The sequence below is a fragment of the Schistocerca gregaria genome, chromosome 5 (assembly GCF_023897955.1).
Source record: "Schistocerca gregaria isolate iqSchGreg1 chromosome 5, iqSchGreg1.2, whole genome shotgun sequence".
NCBI classification, from domain to species: Eukaryota; Metazoa; Arthropoda; class Insecta; order Orthoptera; family Acrididae; genus Schistocerca; species Schistocerca gregaria.
In genome coordinates, this window is record NC_064924.1 from 356,358,340 (window position 1) to 356,385,972 (window position 27,633).

A 27,633-nucleotide genomic window follows, 5' to 3' on the forward strand; every position below is an offset into this window, starting at 1 on the left:
CGTGTTTTTTACTCATGTGTCTACTGTTTTTTGTCCACCATGATGTTATGTTTTTCTGTGTATTCAGCGTTTATATTTGTACTGACTGTGGCCGAAGAGCGGCTTCACATTGCCGCTGTCGGCCCACCTTTTGTTTAAGGCGTCAAAATAACAATAAAGAAAACAAAACAAAAAAAACGTCTTCGTCAGTCTTCGTTCGGCGCAACTGAAGATGGCTGGCAGCTGTGCACCCGAAATATCGTGGAATGAAGATTACGGCAACTGGCTGCACTCCCGCAATCTCTTTGAACAGTTGATTCGCTGGGAAAATTTTAAATTTTACGATTATAGACCTGTTAGACAGTCACTGTATCTTTAGCTCCTCCTCCCCACCACACAGAAGAAAGAAATAAAGGAGATTGAGAAGGTGTAGGGCGTGTGTGTTACCCAACAATCCGCCTCGCCATAAGCGACTCGAATATTTTTAGGTAAGAAACGTAATGGATCACCTGGTTAGCACTGTCATCTGTTTCCGTTTGTTAAATAAGTACGTGGAGTTAGAAGCTGTTCATTTAAACATTTCTACCACTATTTTGTTAGGTTCGCCAGTGCAAGGTACTTCACAGTCCAGATTTCTTTGGTGGAGGCTTCTAAGGCTCTACAGCTTTTTCTGCTCACTGGAATTTATATGAATCGACCACTTCCCACTTGGTTTACCCAGTTTAGTGTAGTCCTTTCGCCTCTGTTGGATTGTGTTTTGTGTGACACAAAATTACAGTTCATGTACAATAATTTAGATGACGTAGTCACAACAAGCTAAACCTTCTCCGAAGACCTGGAGTCCCGTGTGAGGTATGGCAAGATAAGGAGAGGTAAGTTTAATCGTGAATCCATCGAAGCTTGACTTTTTCGGTCTGGAAATATCTTTTTTAGGGCATAAATATCAGTAGACAAGGTATTTTTTTGTCTTTGTCTTGACTCCAGACACTTGTATCATGCACACTCCAGCTACTCCATCCTGTGCAAACTTCTTCATCTCCCAGTACCTTGTGCCACCTACATCCTTATGAATCTGTACCGTGTATTCATCTCTTGATCTCTCTCTACGACTTTTAACCTCCACGCTGCCCTCCAATACTAAACTGGTGATCCTTTGATGCCTCAGAAGGTGTCCTACCAACCGATCCCTTCTTCTAGTCAAGTTGTGCCACAAATCTCTCTTTTATTCTCTCCTTGTCCAAACTATTTTTCGTACATGTTTCATTTCCATACTTGGCTCCACTCCATATAACAATTTTCTCTTCTTCCCATTGTCAGTCTACATTTTGTATCCTCTCTACATCGACCATCACCAGTTACTTTGTTCCCCAAAGAGCAAAACTCATTTAATACTTTGTGACTCATTTCCAAATCTAATTCCACCAGCTTCACCGGCTTTAATTCGACTACATTCCATTACAATTGTTTTGCTTTTGTTGATATTCATCTTATATCCTCCTTTCAAGACATTGTCCATTCCGTTCAACTGCTCTTCCAGGTCCTTTGCTGTCTCTGACAGAATTACAATGTCATCGGTGAAGCTAAAAGTTTTTATTTCTTCTCCAAGGATTTTAATTCATACAAGGACATTTCTTTTGTTACCTTTACTGCTTGCCCAATGTACAGTTGAATAACATCGGAGATAGGCTGCCACCCTGTCTCACTCCGTTCCCAACGACTGCTTCCCATTCATGCCTTACAACTGCCACCTGGTTTCTGTGCAAATTGTAAATAGCCTTTAACTCTCTGTATTTTACGTCTGCCACCTTCAGAATTTGAACATTGGCAAAAGCTTTCTGTAAGTCTATAAATGCAAGAAACGTAGGTTTTCCTTTCATTAATGTATCTTCTAAGATAAGTCGTAGGATCAGTATTGCCTCATGTGTTCCAGTATTTGAACCGAATCCTAACTGATCTCCCCCGAGGTTCGCTTCTACCAGTTTTTCTATTCGTCTGTAACGAATTCGCTTTAGTATTTTGCAACCATGACTTATTAAACTGATAGGTCGGCAATTGTCACATCGGTCAACACCTACTTGGGATTGGAATTATTATATTTTTCTTGAAGTCTGAGAGTATTTCGCCAGTCGTACTTCTCTCTCACCAGATGGAGAATGTCGTCAAGACTGGCTCTCCCAAGGCTGTCAGTAATTCTAAGGGAATTTTGTCTACTCCCAGGGCCTTGTTTCGACTTAGGTCTTACAGTGCTCTGTCAAATTCTTCATGCAGGTCATATCTCCCATTTCTTCATCTACACCCTCTTCCATTTCCATAATATTGTCCTCAAGTACATCGCCCTTGTATAGCCTCTCTATATACTACTTCCACCTGTCTGCTTTCTGTTCTTTGCTTAGAACTGGGTTTCTATCTGAGCTCTTGATATTCATACAAGTGGTTCTCTTTTCTCCAAAGGTTTCTTTAATTTTCCTCTAGGCAGTATCTATCTTATCCCTAGTGACACGTGCCTTTACATCCTGTACATCCTGTAGGCAGTATCTATTTTATCCCTAGTGAGATATGCCTTTGCATCTTTTATTTGTCCTCCAGCCATCCCTGCTCAGCCATTTGGCACATAATGTCGATCTCATTTTTGAGAAGTTTGTATTACATTTACTCTGCTTCATTTACAGCATTTTTATATTTTATATTTTCATCAAATAAATTCAATACATCTTCTGTTACCCAAATATTGCTACTAGCCCTCGTCATTTTACCTACTTGATCCTCTGCTGCCTTAACTATTTTATCCCTCAAAGCTACCCATTCTGCTTACACTGTATTTCTTTCCCCTGTTCCTGTCAATCGTTCCCTGCTGTTCTCCCTGAAACTCTCTACTACCCCTTGTTCTTTAACTTTATCCAAGTCCCATCTCCTTAAATTCCCACCTTTTTGAAGTTTCTTCAGTTTTAATCCACAGTTCATAACCAATAGATTGTGGTCAGAGTCCACATCAGCCCCTGGAAATAGCTTACAATTTAAAACCTGATTCCAACATCTCTGTTTTACCTTTATATAACCTATCTAGTACCTTCCAGTATCTCCAGGCCTTTTCCATGGGTACAGGCTTCTTTCATAATTCTTGAACCAAGTGTTAGCTATAATTAAGTTATGCTCTGTACAAATATCTACCAGGCGGCTTCCTCGTTCGTTTTGTACCCCCTTTCCATATTCACCTACTACGTTTCCTTGTCTTCCTTCTCCTACTATCGATTTCCAATCACCACGACTATTAGATAATTGAAGCATGTAAACAATACTGAAGCTCCGTCCTCCATAGAGTACGAGGGGGATAGCCGTGTTTGTGGAAATGTCTAATATTTGTAGGTAATATATTCTCAAATGAGCTGAATTAGGGCACCTCTGGACGCGCGTTGTAGGGAAAACCAGGAATTTACGTGGACTGTTTCCAACAAGCGGCCTTTGCGCCTTTAAACTCTGTTGAGCAATGCATCGGTTTTAGGGGTCCCTATTTTGACTTCGTCCTTCAAACTAACGTATCTATGTGTGGGTTTGTAGACATAAAGCTGCAAGAGCAGGACGGTCAACGACGTCCCTTAGCTTATGCAACAAGTATCCTTACTAGAGCCGAGGCCAAATATTGCACCTATGGGTTGGAGGCACTCGAGGTCCTGTTTGGTACCCTAAAGCATTCGATTCTATATTCGTTCCTTCGTGTTGGAGACGGAAAATCACGTTCTATCCTGGGTTCTGGTGCGTCCCTGCAACGCTGGTCAGATTGTGAGATAACCCGAAAGGATATGAAACATTGAAGTCAGACATGTCAGGGTTTCTGACAATATGGTTGCTAATGCCCTCAACAGAATGAAGCTGTTGCTGAGGAGAGCCATAGATGGCCCCGCATGTGGCGTTGGTGGCTGTGGTTCTGGTGAAGTGTGTGAACTCTTTAGGGATCTGGGACCACATCAAGATTCAAACGCTAATTTAGGAAAGATTAAGCAGCGCATCCCGTTTAGAGAAAATGTACCAGGTTACTAAATTAGGAATGGCTCTCTATCCTCAGAAACCAAAGGAGATGATGTTTGGAAAATCTGAATTCCTAGGGAGCCAATTTCTGCCGTCATTATAGATTACCTTGGCCTTTGCTAGAAGTTTCATAAGATAAGGGAGCACGTCACTTGGCATTCCCTCTATTAAGATGTTAAGCAGTTAGTTCGGGACGTAAGGGTGGCCTTCTTAACTCCAAAAGGGCAGATTTTCCAAGCTGCGACGTTTCGTCTGCTAGCTTGGCTCCCTTTCACGCACAGAGTCTGTTTGTATGCTTATTTTCGTCGTTTTTGATGCGTTTACTATGATCATGTTGTTGCGCCGCAGCGCTGGTATAACGGCGAGAACCTTCTAGGTAAAACCATTTCTTTATTTAGACCTCCTTTTACCTTGGTAAGCGATAATGCCTCAGCTTTTGTTTCCTTGGAATTAGCGCGTTTTGTTTTAAAAACGGCATTAAGCACGTGACATAGATACATTATTAACGGCAGCAGTCCTCTACGCAGAGATGAATAGGTATTTGAAAGCTGCGCTTAATGTTTTTCACGCTAATGATCCTGCAAAATGGGACCATTCTTTGCCATGGTAGAATGCCACATTTAACGCGGCAACACACGAGGCGCACCAAGCTACGCCGGGCTGATTGGTGTTTTATCATCCGGTTAATACCCCAGTCACTAACATGTGGGTAGTCTCCGACTTGTTGTCGGAGGTTGTTAGCCCGGATATTATTCAGACCTGGCGGCGGCTTAAGACTAATATTTCTAGGGATCATTATACTAAGTTTCTCCGCCAAGTAGCGAGTAAGTTTGGTCAACTTGTGTGAGTTGCGTTGCAGTGCGTGACGGTAAGTCAGGAACCGCAACAGAGATACCCCGCCCTTTGTGGGACCACGTCCTGTCATTGAAGTGCCATCTCCGCTCTTAATGATATATTTGGTCTTGTCTTCTCTTCATTGTCCTGCCTCTTTGGCCAGTTTTGGATTTCAGTTCGGCGAAAGAAACACCAAGCAGCGAGCGCTGGGACGGTGGGCAATGAGCGTGTTTGTCGCAGTCAGCATGTAAGGAGTATACAGAACTAGAAGCCGTTGAGTGCCGCACGTGGAAGCCAGCTTGCTTTCCGCACTGAGTTGCAGCTCTGTGCCGTTAGTTAGCCGCCTTAATCTGGAGGACTGGCAGTTCCACACTTTAGTCGGGCATTTCTGACCCAACCCCAGGTGGTCTTCTGCTGTTATCACCGGCGGATGTAAAGTTGTAACTCTGGACATTAACTGAGTGTTTCCGGCAACATCAGCTCGCTGGTACTGGTGACTGCTCGCGGCCATTCTTGGCCGTTCTGAATGTTTGAAATCAATGCGCTGTTAAGCTCGTTAGTTATGTTTTGCGTCAGGCTTGCCGCTTTGGTGATCTGGTACTGCCTCAACCTTTCAGCGTCACTGCTACGTCACATTTGTAAAGTCTGAGTTCCAAGTTGTTACCATTTATCAAACTGTGGTCTTTACCCTGTCTTTAATTAAGGGAATATTTTATATCATAAGCTAGCCTGTTTTTAGTTGACCTCTCAGCAGAAATTTGTTTCAATCACTGAGCCTTACAGTCGTTTTTCCTCATTTGTTCCAAGCATCTTCAAATTGTCTCTACTGTCTAAAAGTAAATTGTGCATTTTTCCTGTTATTCTCACTGCTAGTTTTAAAGTAAGTGTAAGCTGGTTTTCATTTACTTATAAGCACAGCAGTTGAAAATCGTTTTCTCCTTATTTGCATAGATCTATGCATATACATATGTATATATTTGCAGGCTGCTTTACTACTAGTAAATTCTTGTAGCTACTCCTTATGTATATGCTGGTTATGGGGTGTCACTTGGTTGTACGTTCATCTGTGCGCGGATCTTCCTTAACATCATCCGCATAGTGTTCTTTTCAACTCTGACTAATAGAATTTGAAGAGAAAATGCATATATAAGGAACCCTAAAAATTAGAAGTACCAAGAGAAGTGTATCAAGGTCAGTTAACATCAATGCCTTAACTCGTTCCTATATAATTATGCCGACTGTTATAGTGGATTGTAAATTGTCTGGAAAGTTATTTATTGTATTCCGAGAAGTTGGAGGTGCTCTGCCTCCTAACATTCTTTCTCGTGTTCGTGATATTGCAAGGACAGTAGGGAATATTTACGTCACAGCAAGCTGGAGTGGGAAAATGAGCGTAACAGGACTGCAACCATGGTATGGGCACTGCTTTTGCCCAGTAGCTGTCAAGATAGCTTGCTTTGGCTTGATTCCTGGTCTGCGTATAAATGAAACTCCTTTGGCGCAATTATCCCTTCTGAAAAGCGTGTGACATCGCAATTCAAACCATCTGTAATCAACGGACGAATTCAGACTGAGAATGTTAGTTTTTTCCGTGCCTATGAAACATTGGCAAAAGATTTCGGAATAGTCTCCCATTCGGATATCCAGTAGGGGACTACGAAGGGGGAGGTGATCATGAGAAAAATTTCAATTACTAACAAAAGAATAACGTTCTACGAGTCGTGACGTGGAATGTGAGAAATTTGAACGCAGTAGGGAAGCTCGAAAATCTGAAAAGGGAAATGCAAATACTCGAGATATAGTAGAGGTCAGTGAAGTGAAATGGGAAGAAGGCAAGGATTTCCAGTCAGATGAGTATTTGGTAATATCATCATCATCATTTAACACTGATTATGTCTTTCAGCGTTCAGTCTGGAGCATAGTCCCCTCCATGCTCCCCTATTCAGTGCTAACATTGGAGCCTCTTCTGATGTTAAGCCTATTACTTCAAAATCATTCTTAACCAAATCCAGGTACCTTCTCATTGGTCTTCCCCACCTCCTCCTACCCTCTACTGCTGAACCCATGAGTCTCTTGGGCAACCTTGCTTCTCCCATACGTGTAACATGACCCCACCCTCTAAACCTGTTCGCCCTGACTGCTACATCTATAGAGTTAATTCCCAGTTTTTCTTTGATTTCCTCATTGTGGACACCCTCCTGCCATTGTTCCCATCTACTAGTACCTGCAATCATCCTAGCTACTTTCATATCCGTAACCTCAACCTTGCTGATAAGGTAACCTGAATCCACCCAGCTTTCACTCCCATACAACAAAGTTGCTCGAAAGATTGGACGGTTCACAGATAACTTAGTCTTTGTACTGACTTCCTTCTTGCAGAAGAGAGTAGATCGTAGCTGAGCGCTCACTGCATTAGCTTTGCTACACCCCGCTTCCAGTTCTTTCACTATGTTGCCATCCTGTGAGAATATGCATCCTAAGTACTTGAAACCGTTCACCTGTTCTAACTCTGTTCCTCCTATTTTGCAGTCAATCCGTTTATATCTCTTTACCACTGACATTCCTTTCGTTTTGGAGATGCTAATCTTCGTACCATAGTCCTTACATTTCTGATCTAGCTCTGAAATATTACTTTGCAAACTTTCAATCGAATCTGCCATCATAACTAAGTATTCCGCATATGTAAGACTGCTTATTTTGTGTTCACATATCTTAATCTCACCCAGCCAATCTATTGGTTTCAACATATGATCCATAAATAATATGAACAGCAGTGGAGACAGGTTGCAGCCTTGCCTTACCCCTGAAACTACTCTGAACCATGAACTCAATTTACGGTCAACTCTAAGTGTTGCCTGACTACCCATGTAAAGACCTTAAATTGCTTGCAAAAGTTTGCCTGCTATTTCATAATCTCGTGAAACAGACAATAACTTTCTCCTAGGAACCCGGTCATTTGCCTTTTCTAGATCTATAAAGCGTAGATACAATTTCCTCTTCCACTCATAACACTTCTCCATTATTTGCCGTAAGCTAAATATCTGGTCCTGACAACCTCTAAGAGGCCTAAACCCACACTGATTTTCATCCAATTGGTCCTCAACTAATACTCGCCCTTTCCTTTCAACAATACCTGAGAAGATTTTGCCCACAACGCTGATTAAAGAGATATCTCTGTAGTTGTTACAAACTTTTCTGTTTCCATGTTTAATGATTGGTGTGATTACTGCTTTTGCCCAGTCTGATGGAACCTGTCCCATCTCCCCGGCCATTTCAATTATCCTGTGTAGCCATTTAAGACCTGACTTTCCACTGTATTTGATGAGTTCCGACTTAATTTCATCTACCCCAGCTGCTTTATTGCACTGCAATCTATTGACCATTTTCTCCACATCCTCAAATATGATCCTATTTCCATCATTATTCCTGTACCATTGTGCCTAGAAATCTGAAACATTACTGATCGTATTTTCACCTACATTGAGCAAGTCTTCAAAATATTCCCTCCATCTGGCCAAGGAATCCACTGGATTCACCAGCAATTTTCCTGACCGGTCCTAAATACTTGTCATTTCCTTCTTACCCCCCTTTCGAAGACTGCTAATTACACTCTAGAATGCTTTTCCATCTGCTTGACCCAAAATCTCCAACCTGTTTCCAAAGTCTTCCCACGATTTCTTCTTGGATGCTGCAATTATCTGTTGGGCTTTGTTTCTTTCTTCAACATAACTTTCTCTGTCTACCTGAGTTCTAGTATGTAGCCATTTTTGATACGCCTTCTTTTTCCTTTTACAGGCTGCGTTGGCTGTGTCATTCCACCAAGCTGTTTGCTTCATCCTACCTTTACACACTACTGTCCCAAGACATTCTTTAGCCACTTCTAGTACTTTGTCCCTGTATCTTGTCCATTCCTTTTCCAATGACTTTAACTGACAACATTCAACTAACTGGTACCTTTCTGAGATCACTGTTATGTACTTGTGCCTGATATCCTTATCCTGAAGTTTCTCCACTCTTATCCTCCTACATATGGACCTGACCTGCAGCACTTTCGGCCTCAGAATCCCAAGTTGACAGCAGATTAAATAATAATCAGTGTCATCAAAGAATCCCTTAGGTACACGTGTGACCCTCACAGCCTTCCTGAATTCCTGATCTGTTATTATATAGTCAATGACAGATCTGGTTCCCCTGCCTTCCCAAGTTCACCGGTGAATGTTCTTATGTTTAAAAAAAGGAGTGAGTACTAAGCCCATACTGGCACAGAAATCCAAGAATTGTTTCCCGTTTCTGTTGGCTTCCATATCCTCTCCAAATTTACCCATAACCTTTTCATAGCCTTCTGTTCGATTTCCAATCACGGCATTAAAATCACCCATGAGCAGAACACTGTCCTTGTCCTTCACTCTAACAACTACATCGCTGAGTGCCTAATAAAAACTATCCATCTTATCTTGATCTGTCACTTCACAATCCTAATTTTCTTGCTAGACACTGTCAGATCTATCCACATCAGCCGTTCGTTCACATACCTTATTGTAACTACGCTGTGTTCCATTTCTTTCCTGATGTAAAGCCCTAATATCAACAGCAGCAGAAAATGGTATCACGAGAGTCGGATTTGTGATGAATAGGAATGTAGGGCAGAGAGTGTTTTACTGTGAACAGTTCAGTGATATACTTGTTTTAGTCAGAATCGGCAGCAAGCCAACACCGCCAGCGATAGTTTACGGATACGCGCCGACGTCTCAAGCTGAAGATAAAGGATAAAGTATACGAGGATACTTAAAGGATAGTACAGTACGTAAAGGGAGATGAAAATGTAATTCTCATCGGGGATTGGAATGCAATTGCAGGGGGAATAGTAGAAGAAAAGGATGTAGGAGAATGTGGGCTTAGGACAAGGAATGAGGGAGGAGAAAGACTAATTGAGTTGAAGTTCTCTAACGCTATAGATACAGCAATAAGGAATAGCGCAGTAGGCAACACAGTTGAAGAGGAATGGACGTATCTAAAAAGGGCCATCACAGAAGTTGGGAAGGAAAACATAAGTACAAAGAAGGTAGCTGCGAAGAAACCATGGGTAACAGAAGAAATACTTCAGTTGATTGATGAAAGGAGGAAGTACAAACATGTTCCGGGAAAATCAGGAATACAGAAATACAAGTCGCTGAGGAATGAAATAAAAAGGAAGTGCAGGGAAGCTAAGACAAAATAGCTGCAGGAAAAATGTGAAGACATCGAAAAAGATATGATTGTCGGAAGGACAGACTCAGCATACAGGAAGGTCAAAACAACCTTTGGTGACATTAAAAGCAGCGGTGGTAACGTTAAGAGTGCAACGGGAATTCCACTGTTAAATGCAGAGGAGAGAGCAGACACGTGGAAAGAATACATTGAAAGCCTCTATGAGGGTGAAGATTTGTCTGATGTGATAGAAGAAGAAACAGGATTCGATTTAGAAGAGATAGGGGATCCAGTATTAGAATTGGAATTTAAAAGAGCTTTGGAGGACTTACGGTCAAATATAGCAAAAGGGATAGATAACATTCCATCAGCATTTCTTAAGTCATTACGGGAAGTGGCAACAAAACGACTATTCACGTTCGTGTGTAGAATATTTGAGACTGGCGAGATACCATCTGACTTCCGGAAAAGCATCATCCACACAATTCCGAAGACGTCAAGAACTGACAAGTGCGAGAATTATCGCACAATCAGCTTAACAGCTCATGCATCGGAGCTGCTTACAAGAATAATATACAGAAGAATGGAAAAGAAAATTGAGAATGCGCTAGGTGACGATCAGTTTGGCTTCAGGAAAAGTAAAGGCACGAGAGAAGCAATTCTGACGTTACGGCTAATAATGGAAGCAAGGCTAAAGAAAAATCAAGACACGTTCATAGGATTTGTCGACCTGGAAAAAGCGTTCGACGATATAAAATGGTGCAAGCTGTTCAAGATTTTGAAAAAATTAGGGGTAAGCTATAGGGAGAGACGGGTCATATACGATATGTACAACAACCAAGAGGGAATAATAAGAGTGGACGATCAAGAACGAAGTGCTATTATTAAGAAGGGTGTAAGACAAGGCTGTGGCCTTTCGCCCCTACTCTTCAATCTGTACACCGAGGAAGCAGTGATGGAAATAAAAGAAAGGTTCAGGAGATTAATTAAAATACAAGTTGAAAGGATATTAATGATACGATTCGCTGATGACATTGCTATCCTGAGTGAAAGTGAAGAAGAATTAAATGATCTGCTGAACGGAATGAAGAGTCTAATGAGTACACAGTATGGTTTAAGATTAAATCGGAGAAAGACGAAGGTAGTGAGGAGTAGTAGAAATGAGAACAGCGAGAAACGTAACATCAGGATTGACGGTCACGAAGTCAATGAAGTTGAGGAATTCTGCTACCTAGGCAGTAAAATAACCAATGACGGACGGAGCAAGGAGGACATCAAAAGCAGACTCGCTATGGCAAAAAAAGCATTTCTGGCCAAGAGAAGTCTACTAATATCAAATACCGGCCTTAATTTGGGGAAGAAATTTCTGAGGATGTACGTCTGGAGTACAGCATTGTATGGTAGTGACACATGGACTGTGGGAAAACTGGAACAGAAGAGAATCGAAGCCTTTGAGATGTAGTGCTATAGACGAATGTTGAAAATTAGGTGGACTAATAAGGTAAGGAATGAGGAGGTTCTACGCAGAATCGGAGAGGAAAGGAATATGTGGAAAACACTGATAAGGAGAAGGGACAGAATGATAGGATATCTGATAAGACATGAGGGAATGACTTCAATAGTACTAGAGGGAGCTGTAGAGGGCAAAGACTGTAGAGGTAGACAGAGATTGGAATATATCAAGCAAATAATTGAGGACGTAGGTTGCAAGTGCTACTCTGAGATGAAGAGTTTAGCACAGGAAAGGAATTCGTGTCGGGCCGCATCAAACCAGTCAGTAGACTGATGAACTGAAAAAAAAATTCCGAGAATTACAGTTCAAGAATCACAAGAGAAGGATGTATACTTGGAAAAGGCCGTGTGATACGGGAAGATTTCAGTTAGATTACAGCATAGTCAGACAAAGATTGCGAATTCCGGTTCTGGATTGTAAGGTGTATCCAGGAGCAGATATAGATTCCAATCAAAATTTACTATTGGTAAAAAGTGAACTGACGTTTAAGGCATTAGTCAGGAAAATTTAACACGCAGAAAAATGGGATGTACAAGCACTAAGGAATGACGAGATCCGCTTTTAGGTCTAAGCCTATATATACAGCAATAGGGAATGTCTCAGTAAGGAGTGCAGGGGAGGGGAAATGCACATCTCTAAAAAGGGCAATCACAGAAGTTGGGAAGAAAAACATGGGTACGTAGAAGGTAACTGTGAAGAAACCATGCCTAACAAAAGAAATACTTTAGTAGATCGATGCAAGAAGGAAGTACAGGCAAATTCAGGAATAGAGAAATAGAAGCCACTGAGATATGAAATTAACATAAGTGCAAGGAAGCGAAGCTAAGACGAAATGGCGGCATGAAAAATGGGGAAAAATCGGAAAGCAAGTGTTTCTCGGAAGGACTGACTCAACATATGGCAAAGTCAAAATAACCTTCGGCTAAATTGAAAGCAAGGGAGGTAACATTAAGTGCGCAACGGAAATTTCATTGCTAAATGCAGAGGATAGAGCGGATAGGTGGAAAGAGTACGTTGAAGGCCTGTATGAGTGGAAACAGTTGCCTGATATGATGTAAGATTAATCAGTTTAGAAGACATAGGAGATAGAATGTTACAATCAGGACGTTAAGAGAGCTTAGGAGGACTTAAGATCACTTAAGGCAGAAATCATACATAACACTACTATTGACGTTGGTGTGTAGAATGTGAGTATGGCGACTTACACTATGTGATCAAAAGTATCCGGACACCCCTAAAACATACTTTTTCACATTAGATGCATTGCGCTGCCACCTACTGCCAGGTACTCCATATCAGCGACCTCAGTTGTCATTAGGACATCGTGAGAAAGCAGAATGGCGCGTTCTGCGGAATTCATGGAATTTGAACGTGATCAGGTAAAAGGGTGTTACTCGTGTTATCCGTCTGCACGCGAGACCTCGCCTGTTGGCTGACAGAGACCGCCGATAGTTGAAGAGGGTCGTAAAGTGTAATAGGCAGACATCTATCTAGATCATCACACAAGAATTCCAAAATGCATAAGGATCCACTGCAAGTACTATGACAGCTACGCAGGAGGTGATAAAACTAGGCAGCGCGGAATTAGCCGAGCGGTGAGGGGCGCTGCACTCATGGACTGTGCCACTGGTCCCGGCGGAGGTTCGAGTCCTCCCACGGGCATGAGTGTGTGTGTTTGTCCTTAGGATAATTTAGGTTAAGTAGTGTGTAAGCTTAGTAACTGACATTAGAGGCTAAACCCCATAAGATTTCACACACATTTTAGCATTTTGATAAAACTAGGATATCATGGTCGAGCTGCTGCTCATAAGCCACACGTCACGCCGGTAAATGCCAAACGACGCGTCGCAACTATTTTCTTTGTTAGGATTTCGTCACCTAACTCGGTAAAAATGGAACCCTACTATCCTCACTTTGTTGACCGTCTATCTGTCTACCCAACCCTTAAAACTTGTTTACTTCGAGTACGGGTAGACATAATAAACGGAAATGTATCGCACTTCCTGCGGTATATGGTCCCTTGGTGGTGTAAAAAAAGTGCGATTCTTTCATTTATATCTTATATTTACGTGTTGTGTTTAACACACTTATCAGCATTATACATAATTGCAAACAGTCTGACAAAGTTCGGGTAGTCCTTCAATTCCACGCCTGTGCGTAGTATGTTGGTAGGACTTCCGTCACCTTGCCTGTTATGCTGTGTAGCAGACTTTAAAGCTGTACGGATCAGCATAACGAAAAGGCTAGGGGTCTCGCTCGTTTTGTCCACGACTGTACATATCGCTATCCGGTGACTTTATCATCTCACATTAATATTAGCACTGGAATCGTTATTTGGTGGCTGGTGTAACTTTGCGATTGAAACTTTGTAGTCTGTCACAACGCAGCAGATCGTAAGCATCATTACAAATAATATACAGTTATAAATTAGGGTACAGAAGTTCACCCTCCCCCCCCCCCCAAAAAAAAATCACGTTCATTAACAAAAATATCGCCCAAAAGGCGACTGTCGCATTTCTTTAAAAAAATTGCTCCGAATTCTGCCATTACTTGCCCGAACGTAAAAATATCGCCCAATCTGGTCACGCTGGCGGTAATCAATTACGAAATCCAATTCCGATACGGAACAATGGGGCGGGTTTTGTAGAGAGCGGAAGGGATGTGTGATGACAACACGATCCATAGTTCGTTCATTCCTGAAAGATTTTTTTCAGCGTGCTGTTTGAATATTGAATTCGTCCTAGCCAGTCTGCGTGCTATGAACCCTCCACCCCCTTCATCAAGATTCTGCTTACTCTTGTAATACTCTAACTAAACAAGAAATTCAATCCACAATTAAATCTTAATCCACTGGCAACGATGAAAGTTAAAAGTGTTTTTTCTTTATGCAAGTGCTGATGATGGTCCCTTACTAAGGGACACAGCTATTTCCTTCTGAATTCGTTTTCTTCCTGATAGATTTCAGTTCTTCCCGTAACGATGCAACCTCTGTGATTAAATGAAAAAAGTTACATCGAAGGCGAGCCGAAAATTGCTAGGGAGACTCCCGGCACTAAAACCCATAAAGTAAATGAATAATAATCCAAATTCTCCTCTTTTAGGCTCATGTTTTTGTCTACTGGGGCATTCTTTAATGCACAAAATTATATTCCTGCACTGCAAGATACATACTCAAATGAGGAAATTTGGAAAGGGTATGGTTGAATAATTCCAGATCCATTGCATTTTCGCCACCAAAAATTGTTCTAGCTTCTCTGTCGAACAGGACTCTCTTCATTCCCAACAGCCCTGTTGGTAAAAATGACGGTGTCAAAAAAAATTCACGCTTGTCAATTTCTGATGAATTTCTCAGCTCAAATCCGTATTAAAAGAAGAGCACGACCTTGGAGAGTGAAGGGAGATTGGAGAATGACGGCTTCTCAGAAGTTTACCAAAACACAATACTCCTAAGTGACGATAATCATATATCGCCCTGGTGGAAACAGCAAGACCATTGTCGAATAAAATGGTTTACCGTTTTTTATGGAAATTCTCAGAATAAATGAGAAACGTGATTCTTCTTAAAGAGGTTTTATTTAACAAATCGGATTAACGCTCCCCCTTTGACAAAGTCCTGTCGGCGCCCTGGACTATATGCCTTTATCTGAAGGCATATATAATGGCCACTTTTCCCTATTTAGGAGAAAGGGAGCGGAGGAGGTAAAATGGCAAATGTTATCGCAACAGCAACTGATTTTTTAGATAATTTTCTATGTATCTTGATGTCCTAGTATATCGAACAATAGCAAGCGGCTGCGGTAGACTATTTTCAATCAATTTTCTTTCAGGCAAAATGTAACAGAACAGAGGCGGTTTTAAGTGATATCAATTAATTCAGAATCGTCACAGAAGTGATAGTTGATAGTTTTGTGTATAAAATGGTTTAGAAGTGAGTATGATCGATAGTGGTAAGTTTGATACGTAGAAGTAGCTAATTCTTATTGGGTTAGATGCCTTGGGTGCTTTCCCCATATCGAACTGCCTGTTGGCATTAATGTTTCACAGAGGAAAGTGTCAAACAGAAAGAAACAACAAAGAACGATAACTTTGTTTAAACAACTATGTGGTAATAAACTATTATCTACGTATAAATGAAGTGTGAAGAAATGGCTTACCTTATACGACCGAAAATCTGAAAAAGTCGTGCCAGAATGTAACGGAAGAAGCTCCCTCTATGAAACTCACTGGCAACAATCATGGTATATATTGGTCTAACCACTTCTTGGCAGGCAGCAGCACCGTTTAAGGCTTTAAGCGGCGAACTCTTTGCCAGCTCAGGCTTTATCCCACATTCCTCTGTGATTTGTAAGATAACTACTCTCGTATTTTTGTCTTTTTAGCCTACAAATTATGAAGATGACTTGAAGCTGAAACGTATAAAATGTAAAAGTCAACCATTAAAAAAGTGTGATCAAGGTGAAGTATTATATTGTCTGGAGTAACTACTATTACAGACCCTTTTAACCCTCCTAGTACCATGAAATATATATCGCCTTTGTTTTCAAAACTATTAATTTACGAGATTTTATTTTTTTTTGTTGCCTTTATGCGAATCAGCTATAACAATGAAAATATTAGTTTCCAGTTATTTTTGTACTCACTGTTAGGATTTCTGGCATCTGGTGTTGTTGTCAATATCCTATTATAACTGGCTCAGCATGACCCCAGAAGCACATTGTAAAATCATATCTCCCTTGTTTTCGAAGCAATTTTATTCAAAATATGTGGCTTTCGATCTTAGAGTTAATTCCATCAAGTGGCAATTAAGCTTTTTTATTTACAACGCATTAAAATTTATTCATGATTTTTTGCAGTGATTACCACTGGGACTATTATGAACCATTCTAAATTTATTTTTGTTTCTTGGAAATAATACTTATGAAAATAATGAAGTTACTGGTACTCTGATTAACTGTAAGTTTCTGTGTTAGTTCATTAAAATAATGCCAATATATGCGGCATAGGTAACTTTGTGTCTGTATTACTGCAGTGGAACTCAGTCAAATAAAGAATTCTAGTACTAGAAAAGTTAAAGACCTTATGTAAAGCAGTTGGTGTAGAGCCGGAGGCTGGGACATGACCTTATCTATATACACGCATAAACTATAAATTACCGTCAGCTTGGAAAAACCTGGTGACAGTCGCAATGAACAGTATTTATAACTTACGTTAAAAACGGAGAATAAAATTTATACTGATGAACAAAATAAAGTGCAAAACTTCTTCAGCTAGTATTCGTTAATACTCTTGAGAGTATTTTTGTTGTCGTTGCAACTACAATTTTTTTTTCAACAGACGCGTTTCGCTTTATTGAGGTAAATCATCATCATTGGTAGAGATTTTCGCTTTATTTCTCGCTTACATCGTGAAATGCTGTCTGCTGGCAGATTGTTGATGTTTTTCTTCTTTAGACAGTAGTAGTTGTGGTCTAATTTTTAGTTGTTCTGTAGCACTATGCATTTCTTTTGTTTATCGTACTCTTTTTCGCACACCACTGTTTCCCGTTTTTTTCTGTACTTCTAAGTAGAAATAAAAAACACGCATTTTTATAATTTGCAAAGACAGAACCAGAATATCCTCAAGAACTGCAAACGAACCGCAGACAAAATGACCACACGTATGAAGAATATGTGTTAATATATCTATAAACCAAATACTACAAAAAGATAATGGAATTAAAAGGCACATTTAATTGTGAGTAAATTATGGTACAATTTTGACTAGATATTAGGCTACGCTGTGGCAGAACTGATGAATAAATAAAAACGAGCAAAAGAAAAAAGCATTTGTTTTATAAAGGAAACTAGCTGTTCCTTTTTGCTGCTTACGAGAGTACGTGAAAAACCATACACGACGATTGCTACTCGGACATGCATGAATAGACAGCAATTTATTCGTGATAGCAGAGCACGTTACTCATGAAAAATTACGAACGAGAAACTACTGCTTTTATTTCCGTAGCAAATGCATTCGAACGTCATAAATAAATATTTACTTTTGTCTGTCCCAGTTTCAACACAACTCAAGCCTGATTCAGTTAGCAAATAACTGAACCGTTGTGTGCAAATAAACATTTCCACAGGGAAACAGATAGTGTTTACTCTCCAATTCACGCTCAAAAATACTCTTCCTTACCTTTTTTATATTTCTATTCTACATTTAACACCTCGTTCACAGATACATTACTGACGGAATCGTAGATATGAGTGGAATGAAGTATCGCACGAGGAACAACAGGAGCATTGTGTTGTGTGACCTATCGTTCCTATACTGAATGTAAAGAAATACACGTCCAATATCTTTTAAATTCTACTGCTAACAACCGTGAGTACACGTGACGTACAAAAACCAACTCTACACTAATGTGTAACGTGAAACTTATTTATAGGGTGTGCCACTATACCGTTCAGGGAACAGAACAGAGATACATGCAACCTAATTTATTCCATTCCCTCCAACAAATGTCGAGAGATTGACCAAATATGCAAACATATTCTTATTCAGCTTTAGTATATAGGTAAAACGATATTACAATAGCTTTTTGGGGAATTTTTAATCCACTGATCAAATCTAGGAAAGAAAGAGAAAACTGGAATTGTCACCGGAAGAAAATCACTTTGCCTTGACATTAACTAAGAAAATCGGTTAAGCCTTGAATATACAAGCGGAATTCACCATAGGTTGCACTCTGACAAACTCGCAACTTCGCAGGGTAACAGGGACCCATACTTTGGCTCAAATACAATATATTGTAACGTGTAAAAATTCACGCGGCCTTTGTTACGAGAAAAGGAAGGAGATGTCGCCCAACCTTATTCATCAGTCAACAGTTAGCAGATATGAACAAGAATATGACTTAAAGGTCCTTGAAATCTCTTTGCGGTTTCTTGACGTAAATTCTTGTACGAAACTGATAGTGAGAAAGATGCCGTGTTTATCCAGCTGCGCTGAAACACCGTGGCGGCAAAGAAAATGCAGGGTGTATCACATAAGACGTGACACACCTTTTATTTCGTGATCGCTTAAATATATCGAAACATATACCACAAAGTAGGCCTGCGCTACGAGAATAAAGTTTAATTTCCACTTGACCCATCTTACGACCTAGATGCAGGTTCATCCACAAATATTGTACGTGGAAATACGAGATAGGCTAGTATGTAGCGTATCACAAAGGGGTTGTGTATCCTCTAAGATTTACATGAGCGAAAACACAGAAAACAACTCCTCAATTTTCAAAAATATAAAGGCTTCATACGCGTCAAAAAGTGATTACTGTATTAAATATCTAATGTTAGAAGGAAGATTTGGCCTCTCTTTCCCTGTACGTGGTGTTGTTCTTCTTAGAGATAAAATACATGCTATTGGACAACTGTCTCCACCTACACTGCTCTGAACCATAATGGATACATTCGTTAAACTACACATTTTGCTGAAAATACTTTGGTGACCACCTGTACACCGTAAAGTAAATATTGTTCTTAACTAGTCGTCCTTACATGTTGAAAGTAAGCGCGTAATGACAGTGTCACCATCTACGTATAATCCATGCTGGCGACATATTTGGCATTGAAATGCAGTTTCGTACATACGTAAATGAAATAAACAAGTTAGTGACAATGATTTGGTTATCAACCAAACCACATAAAATAAATTTTGTCTTCCAAGAAAATAACTTTATCCTTTTTTTAAGTATGTGTTCGAACTGTTGACCATGGGCTGAAAGAACATTTAAAAACCTGTGGGAAATATCGGTAAACAAATGTAATTACACTGGATGATATAGTAGGACTTGCACTGCTGAGTCGACGACACAAATCGTCTGACGTGGTTGGGACTTAGTCATGGGCTGCAACTTTGTGTGCTTCCGAAAGAAAGAAATCTAGAAGAGTCACATTCGGGGGCCTCGCGAGCCATTTGACAACAGAATTTCGCCCTATCCAGAGTCCGGGAAAGTTCTCAACCCGTATTTGCGTTGGACAAGTATCGTGTTGCAGCCACATACACTGTGGAATACCCAGTTCTATCTCTTCTAGAGGAGCCGACAGAATGTTGGTCAGAAAGTTTGCGTACCAACGTCCATTTAGAATGCGTGAGATGATGTAAGGTTCAAAAGCGTAATTTCCTAAGATGCTGCATCATACGTTTACGCTCCAAGGCTGTTGGGGTTGCACCTGACGAAGCCAATAGGGATCTTGTGTTGCCCTGTAGTGCATGTTATGCAGTCGAAAATTGCGTTTCGATATGTGTAACCGTTCACCAAATAAAAGGGATGTTACAGCATAACGCGCCAGCAACCGACTGCTGAAAGTTATGCCGACGATCCGCGGACACAAAGCATTAACTGTTAGAAAATACTAGTAGCACTGCTCGTTTGTCAAATTTTAATGGTGGCTTAAGATTAACATGAATCTTTCGCCAGTTTGGTTTGGATCACGACTGCTGCGGTCGTAGGTTCGAATCCTGCCTCGGGCATGGATGTGTGTGATGCCCTTAGGTTAGTTAGGTTTAAGTAGTTCTAAGTTCTAGGGGACTTGTGACCTCAGCTGTTGAGTCCCATAGTGCTCAGAGCCATTTTTCCAAAACCAAACGTCGAAGATAAAAAGCGAAGAAAAGAAGAAAAAGAAAACGTAAAGTATTTTTCTTATTTAGATAAGTTACATTCAGAGCAAACTTCAGTTCCATTGAAAGAAATCGCCTTTATATACTGATTAAAGGCCAGGAAGGAAGCTTAAGAGCTATTGAAAGCAAATAAATAACGTATTTTTATGACATTTCAGCGATATAACCATACCTGAAATTCGTGACGAAATAGATCTTTCCTTTTAAAATTCTTACACAACGTGGGTTAAATAACAACAACATTTAGAAAACTTGTAGATGAAGTTGGTACTTAACTAGCGTTCGATACAGTATTTATCGTAGAAAAGTGCTAAGTCGTATATAATCACTATTCATAGATATTTACATTAAAGAGAGCAGAGACAGTGATATTGTAGGTTGCAGTGAAATGTGTAGACGAATGTACCAGTTACGTGCATTAACTTTAGACAAATATCTAAAGAGTACATGTAAACCAAGGGAGCTTAGTAAATTTCCGTGCTAGATCCTGAAGCCATTCATACTAGCGGCATGATATAATACCAAGTGGTACGTCACTTGTCGCGTCCTAGTGCGTTGGATTTTCGCATGTTGTTTCTTGAGTTACGTTAACAATTTGCGCTAGGGTGAACTGATGATTTAGTATAATACTACAAAATTTCAAATTTACAAAGTACAGCACATCAATTGGAACTCGAAACTCGCCCCTGTGTTCCTCGTACCACTCCATTACACTCCTGGGCTTGTGATATGACTCATTAACTTCTCAAAAACTGTGGCTGCCGTCGGGAAACCGGAACGTCATTCAGGAGTGTACGTGGTCTGCAACCAGTGTACGACACTCCTTGGCCATCATGGTGCCTTGCACGAGCTCCGCTGGACCCATCGATGCACACGTGACTGTTCCCCAGAGCATAATGAACAGATTCCAGCTTGTCTCCGTCCCGCAGTACATGTGTCAACGTGCTGTACCACTGGAAGACAACGGATTCTCTATCTCCTATCGGAATGATGAATACGGTCCGAGAGTCACCAGACCATGCAACGCTCTACCAATGCCCCAACGTAAAATGCCGATAGTCACGTGCCCATTTCAGTCATAGTTGCCGAAGTCATGTTCTTAGCATTGGCACATGCGTCGGTCGTCAGCTGCGAAGAGGAGTGTTCAGTGCACTGAATTTTCAGACGAAACTGTCTGGTGATGTTAGTTGGGCCACAGTTAACTGCCTGTCCCGTTTTACCAAGTATGCACAGCATACGACGTCTGAAATCTGTAATAGGGGTGGCCGCCCAACTCTACGAAGTCTGGACTTAGCTTCACCTTGGTTTCGCCACGTGTTAAAAACACACACAACAGCATTCCTCGAACACCCGACAAGTCGTACAGTTTCCGAAACGCTCGTGCTGAGCCTCCGGGTTATCGCAATCTGCCCTCGGCCAAAAGCAGATACACTATGTGAACAAAAGTATCCGGATACTCCCAAAAACATATGTTTTTCATCTGAGGTGCATTGTGCTGCCACCTACTGCCTCTTTCTCCTTCTCCAAATTAGACCTGGGTAAGATCTGCAGAGCAGATCAAAACCGGTTGTCGTTAACAGAAAAAGCTGTGCTCCAGATGTTTCTTCGTTTATTATAGCACCATAGACCACGATACGTAGCATATGGCCACAATTATGAAACAGTGAGTAAAATGGCAGCCTTCGGTAAAGAAATACCAATGAATCAAGTGAAACGTGACCGTTCAAAATGAAGATGACGTACAAGTTGAGTCTGAAGAAAATGGAAAAATAAGGCTAACGCCTTCAGAATAAATATTGGTTTAGTACCGTGACCCCTCTCGGTGTCACATGTAAGGCTCTGACGCAGAATGTGTAATTAGTGTCTGTCCTAACGACCTACGCTCTCCGTATTCAATCAATCATTTGCTGTAACGGTAAAAGCTTCATAGAAAGCAGTCCAATATTAGGAACTTTTTCTGATTTTATCTAAGCAATTTTTTTGTTTGGCTGAGGTAAGTTACTTCTCTCTAAAAACTTTATTACACGTTTCCATGACCGTCCTGGCATCTGTCGCGATCTACATCTACAAAAATACGGGAATACCGCGAGAAATACTTGCCTGAATATAAGCCTGGAAGTTACGCTGTTGTACCTGACCAGGAACTGCACCTTTGCTATGTCCTCAGTATGTTGCAAGAGGCAATCGTAAGTATAATGTTCTGTGCAGCTGCGCGTGCATTCTGTGAGAGCTAAGTGAATACGAACGCGGAAAAACTGTTGGTGCTCTTATGTCGGGAAGGTGCTCCGGTAACCAAGCTAGCAGAAGTGTTTGGTGTTTCATGTGGCACCGTGTAAAACATTTACACCGCATACAGGGAAAGCGGAAAAAACATCATCCGGTAAGTGACAACGCGGACGAAAGTGAGTGTTCGTGCCAGACGGTCATTGAAGAGGATTGTGACGAAAAATAATACGACAGCTGCAGAAGTCACTGCAGATCTGAACGTCGCCCTTGCGTACCCTGTCAGCATCAAATCAAAAACAAAGAATCTCCACCACCTGGGAACTGTAGGGCGATCTAGAATTCGAACCTGAACTCTGAAGTAATGGAAAAGAGGCAATTGGCCTGATGAGTCTTGATGTGTACTGTTCAAATTTCTGATAGGGTTTATGTCCAAAGAGTGAAACGTGGCTTCATTTTGGTGATTATTTGCACAACAATATCGTGGTATTCTATAGCCCCAAGTTACTATGCAAGGCTACATCAGTGCTAAGGTTTATGTGACAATTATGGCTGATCATGTTCGTCCCACGGTATAACGGTTGTACTCCGATAGTCATTCTGTGTTTGAAGATGACTTGCCCCCTGTTCACACACCTCACATCGATTAGGGCTAAATTTATGAGCACAAGGACGGATATTTGCATTTGCCCTGGCCACCGCAGTCAACATATTTCAATATTATTGCGACTTTGTGATCTACTTTGGAGAGGCACATAATCGCAATCTACCTCCATCAGCGCTACCTGGATTTGCCACTGTTATGCCTTGTGTGATCCAGACAGACCTGTAAAATAGTGCCACAATATAATCACGGACACATCTTCAGACTTTGTATCCTCACTTGACATGTCTTTTGTAATTTGATAGCACCTGAGAGGTCCGTCACATATCTCGATGAATGTTATTTAGTTAAAACTACTTACCTACAAATCTAAATTTGCATTTTTCGTTTATAACCGACACATTTTAAGAATAAACAGGAGCAACGTTGTCTTGTACATCCCCGTGTAACGCTCAGATCAAGGAGGTGAACGAGAAACAGAGGAAACTTTATCCGTGTTCTTTTCACTGCTCCTAAGTAACATCGTTAAGCTGTAATCCGATAAAGAACTGCAGAGTAAGAGTGAAAAGCGTAAATGAGATTTAATTTATTACGCTTCGTTGGTCGGTGAAGAAGTTCTGAAACTCTGGCCTCCACCGTGACAGTCGCGATACGACCTACCATCCTGTTTGCCTGCAGCTCAGTCTTCCGCCAGGTGACTTTCTTCCCAAGTTTTTCCTTCAGCACTGTTGTGAAATATTACGCTCCTATATAACATTTAACAAAAAATAAATATTTTGACCATAATGTAAATTGCGTACATTTTTTATACGAAGAAACTTGATCTATAAATTTTTGATGAATACTGAAGTAGCAAATGCAGGTTCCGTGTAGTTCTCTTAATTGCTCTTCCAAAAACAGCATTTATCAGTGATCTTGTGATGACGTTTCGTAATAGCAATTGCTCTACCAACGTCACAGAGATTGTAAACTGAAAGGCAGATGAGGTACCAAGCAGTGGTAAGAGACGGCACTCGCTTATACAAAAGAGCTAGCGTTGTGTTGCACGTTTCGTCATGTTTTCCGTAGTAATCCTCAATAACTTAACGGAAAAAAGAACACAGCCTATGTCCTTCCCGGTTAGTCTCTCATCGACGTTTGTGTTCTCCTAATGACGTAACGTAAACTCGACTGAGTGGGGGTTTCTTGGTTACAACGATGGTCTCATTTTCTTTAAACTTAACCATTCACCGTAAGAGATATTGTCCAGTTAACGTGCTCATAATTAAAAGCCAGTAATAGGTGACTCCTGTGCCATCAGTTGTCTGTGTGGCAGTTAGTGGTCCTGAATATCAGTGAACGAACATCAGTCAGTTTCCAGTTGCTCAGCTGCACAAACATACAAAATAAATCGATAGAGCTATCAACTGAAGACATAAAGTCTGTATATGACCTCGACATCGTTTTGTTTTGAGCACTTTTTTTTCACAAGTCCGTCTTGATTACATAGATTTATTTACAATTTCTGACCGGTTTCGGCTTATCGCCATCTTCGGATCGCTAAAATATTCTAATACAAATCATCGTCAAGTTAAACATGTGCACATGTGAAAATAAAACGGCGCTACAGCTATTTTGTCTGTATTGAGAGCTCTGTGCTATTTTTTCTGTCGTGATGGACCGTCGGTAATCGACATACACTGATACGCCAAAACATTATGAGCACTGCACGTGTAAAGGTTGGGGACCGCCTGATGGCGCTCAGGGCACGTGACACGGTAACAAAAGTATGCTAGCGGAGCAGACACAGACGGGGATGACCCTAACGAAGGTATGGACTGTAAATGAGAAATGCATTGAGATAACAACTTTCACAAAGTGTAGATTATTATTAGGGAGAGCCAGTGAACGAGTATATCGAAAACGACGAAATTGGTCGAATGTTCACGCGTGAGCATCAACGGGGAGAATGACAGTGAGAACAACACATGGTTAGACGCAACAACCCTCCACAGAATGTGTGGTTCGGAGGATTGTTTGATCTGTAAAGTAGGATACATGGTGATCTGTCGCACCTCTGCCGATAGTGCACACTACTGGTGCATGTACAAGTGTTTCGTATCACACTGTTCATCGTACGTTGTTGAACATTGGCCGGACGGTGTGGCCGAGCGGTTCTAGGCGCTACAGTGTGGAACCGCACGACCAATACGGTTGCAGGGTCGAATGCTGCCTCGGGCATGGATGTGTGTGATGTCCTTAGGTTAGTTAGGTTTAAGTAGTTCTAAGTTCTAGGGGACTGATGACCTCAGCAGTTAAGTCCCATAGTGCTCAGAGCCATAAGAACCATTTTTGTTGAACATGGAGCTCCGCATGTGTTTACATTTTGACACCACAACATCGAATAGTTACGATTGCAGTGGGTACGGGACCCTCGACATTCGACCGTCGGCTCTTCGGGTGATTCACATTTTTGCTACACTGGGTCGATGGTGATCTCGACAAATGACGTCGTCTAGGTGACCGACGGCTCGAAACGTGCAGCGCGAAACGGACTGCATCGTGGTGGGAGGATACTGAACTCCCATGAGACGTGTGGTAGTAATCGAAGACTCACAAAGAGCTGAGAACTACGGTGGAGATGGAAAACCAGATAGTATCGGACCACAATGGGACTCAAGTGGAGACTTGGACTTCTGGACACTTTATGTAGAGGTGCTGAAGAATGCAGAAACGTGCATGATATGATCTTATAAGTCATTGATTTGATTGCTTCTGGGTGGTGAACGACCACTGACATACTTTAACTTCTGAACTGATTTACATTTCGAGAATTTTGAATGTGCTCCAGAGTTCGACTAAGTTTTTCTGCTTGATTTACGGAACTGAAAACAGATTGAATATGAGTTACTATTCTTTGTATCATGCATGTTAATTTGTATATCGTCATATTGAATTCCGAACTGTTCTGAGCTGGTGAATATTTCGTGCCTTGTGCTTACGAAATGAACTTCGCTTTCGCGTAATGTTGCTGACTGTTTAGTTTGGGGATTTTGGTGCCATTCTCGGGACAATCTCAACGTAACTTTACTGCATTTGATAAGTGTGTTTTCTGTCTGTATTTTAGACGACTATCCTGGAACACTTTTCATGTATTTGAGAAGTCCTTCCTAGTTAAACTTTATTCACCATAATTCTCTGCCGCCCACATCAATTTCAGACGTTAGAATAGAACCCCAGTTACTAAATTATTCATCTACCTATGGTTTTGTATTTCTATGTACTTCAGTAATTCGCAGTTCCAGCCGATCCACAGATTATTTGACTGCATGATCACAGCTGCATGTTATTATCTGCAGCAAATTAGCTGTCGGGCATGAAAGCAGATATGCATGGCTCGACCCTATGACTACATCGAGCTATTCTTTTAAAACAGAGTCACGCGTAGCCGAAGTATATGAAGTACGAGTAACCACAGGTAAATACGCTACTCGATTTCTCTCATGTGGTATGCTGTTAGTAAGAGCAACAATTACTCAGTCGGAAAAGTTAGGTACCGTCGGAAGCATCGGTCATCGCCCAAACTGCATACATGCCCATAACATCTCGATCGCTTTTCTTTGATGGTATGCATCACAGTGGTACCCAGTTTCACTTTCTTTCATACCTCTTCATTTTCAGTTTCATCCCGTAGTATCCGTTTAAAGGAACACCTCCAAAATGCCTTCTACATGGACAACACGTTCATCTTAATTTTCACAGTTGTTTCCTACGGTCTTGTGTTTGAATACTTTCTACAAAGCTTTATATATCCTAATTTTTATTTTCTTTGTAATATATGTGCCCAATAAAAATGAATTTAATTGTTTGGTTGCTCGTTAGCGTTCGCTAATGCGGTTCTTAATTTCGCATTCAATGGATACGTGTTCATTAGTAAATGCTCCCTCATATTTGTGTGGGTTCACAGATCTTACTATCCCGGAACCTAAGTTCAGTGAGTGGGGTCTTGACCCACTCCACAGTAAACAAGTACCCCATCTTCTCTAAACTGATGGTCAAAACCCATTCTTGATAGTCTGTGTATAACTTACTGATGACGTAGGTTATATCATTCTCATCCGCTGTAATAGTGGCTTGTTCATCAGCAAAATACAAATTGAAGAACTTGTCATCGTTTATAGACACCGCCATACTACGTCATGAACGTTTCCATAACCTTAACACAGAATTCAGGTACATTTTAAATAATGTAGGTGCTGTCGTGCATCTTTGTCGTTAACGCTTTAGCGATTATTTGTACCCACTCCAGTTCTACAACTTATGACGCAGTATAAAATAGAAAGCTCTGGTAGTTTGACCATATAAATGATTCACTCCGTTCTACAACACTACGGTCCACGATTTACAGGGCGGAATGCTGTCATAGGCTTTCTGTCTCAGCATCGTCTTCTGTTAAACACATCTGGCTTTTATTACTATGGGTTTTCGTGATTTAATGTTTCTCCGCAGAATGGGCGACTAGGCCATTGCCGCAAATCCATCTCAGAGGACCAAGTAAATTATCTTTAGGGTTTGCTTCCCCAAGCCTTTGATGAGCTAACATCTTGCACCGTAAAGGATGGCCTAGAGT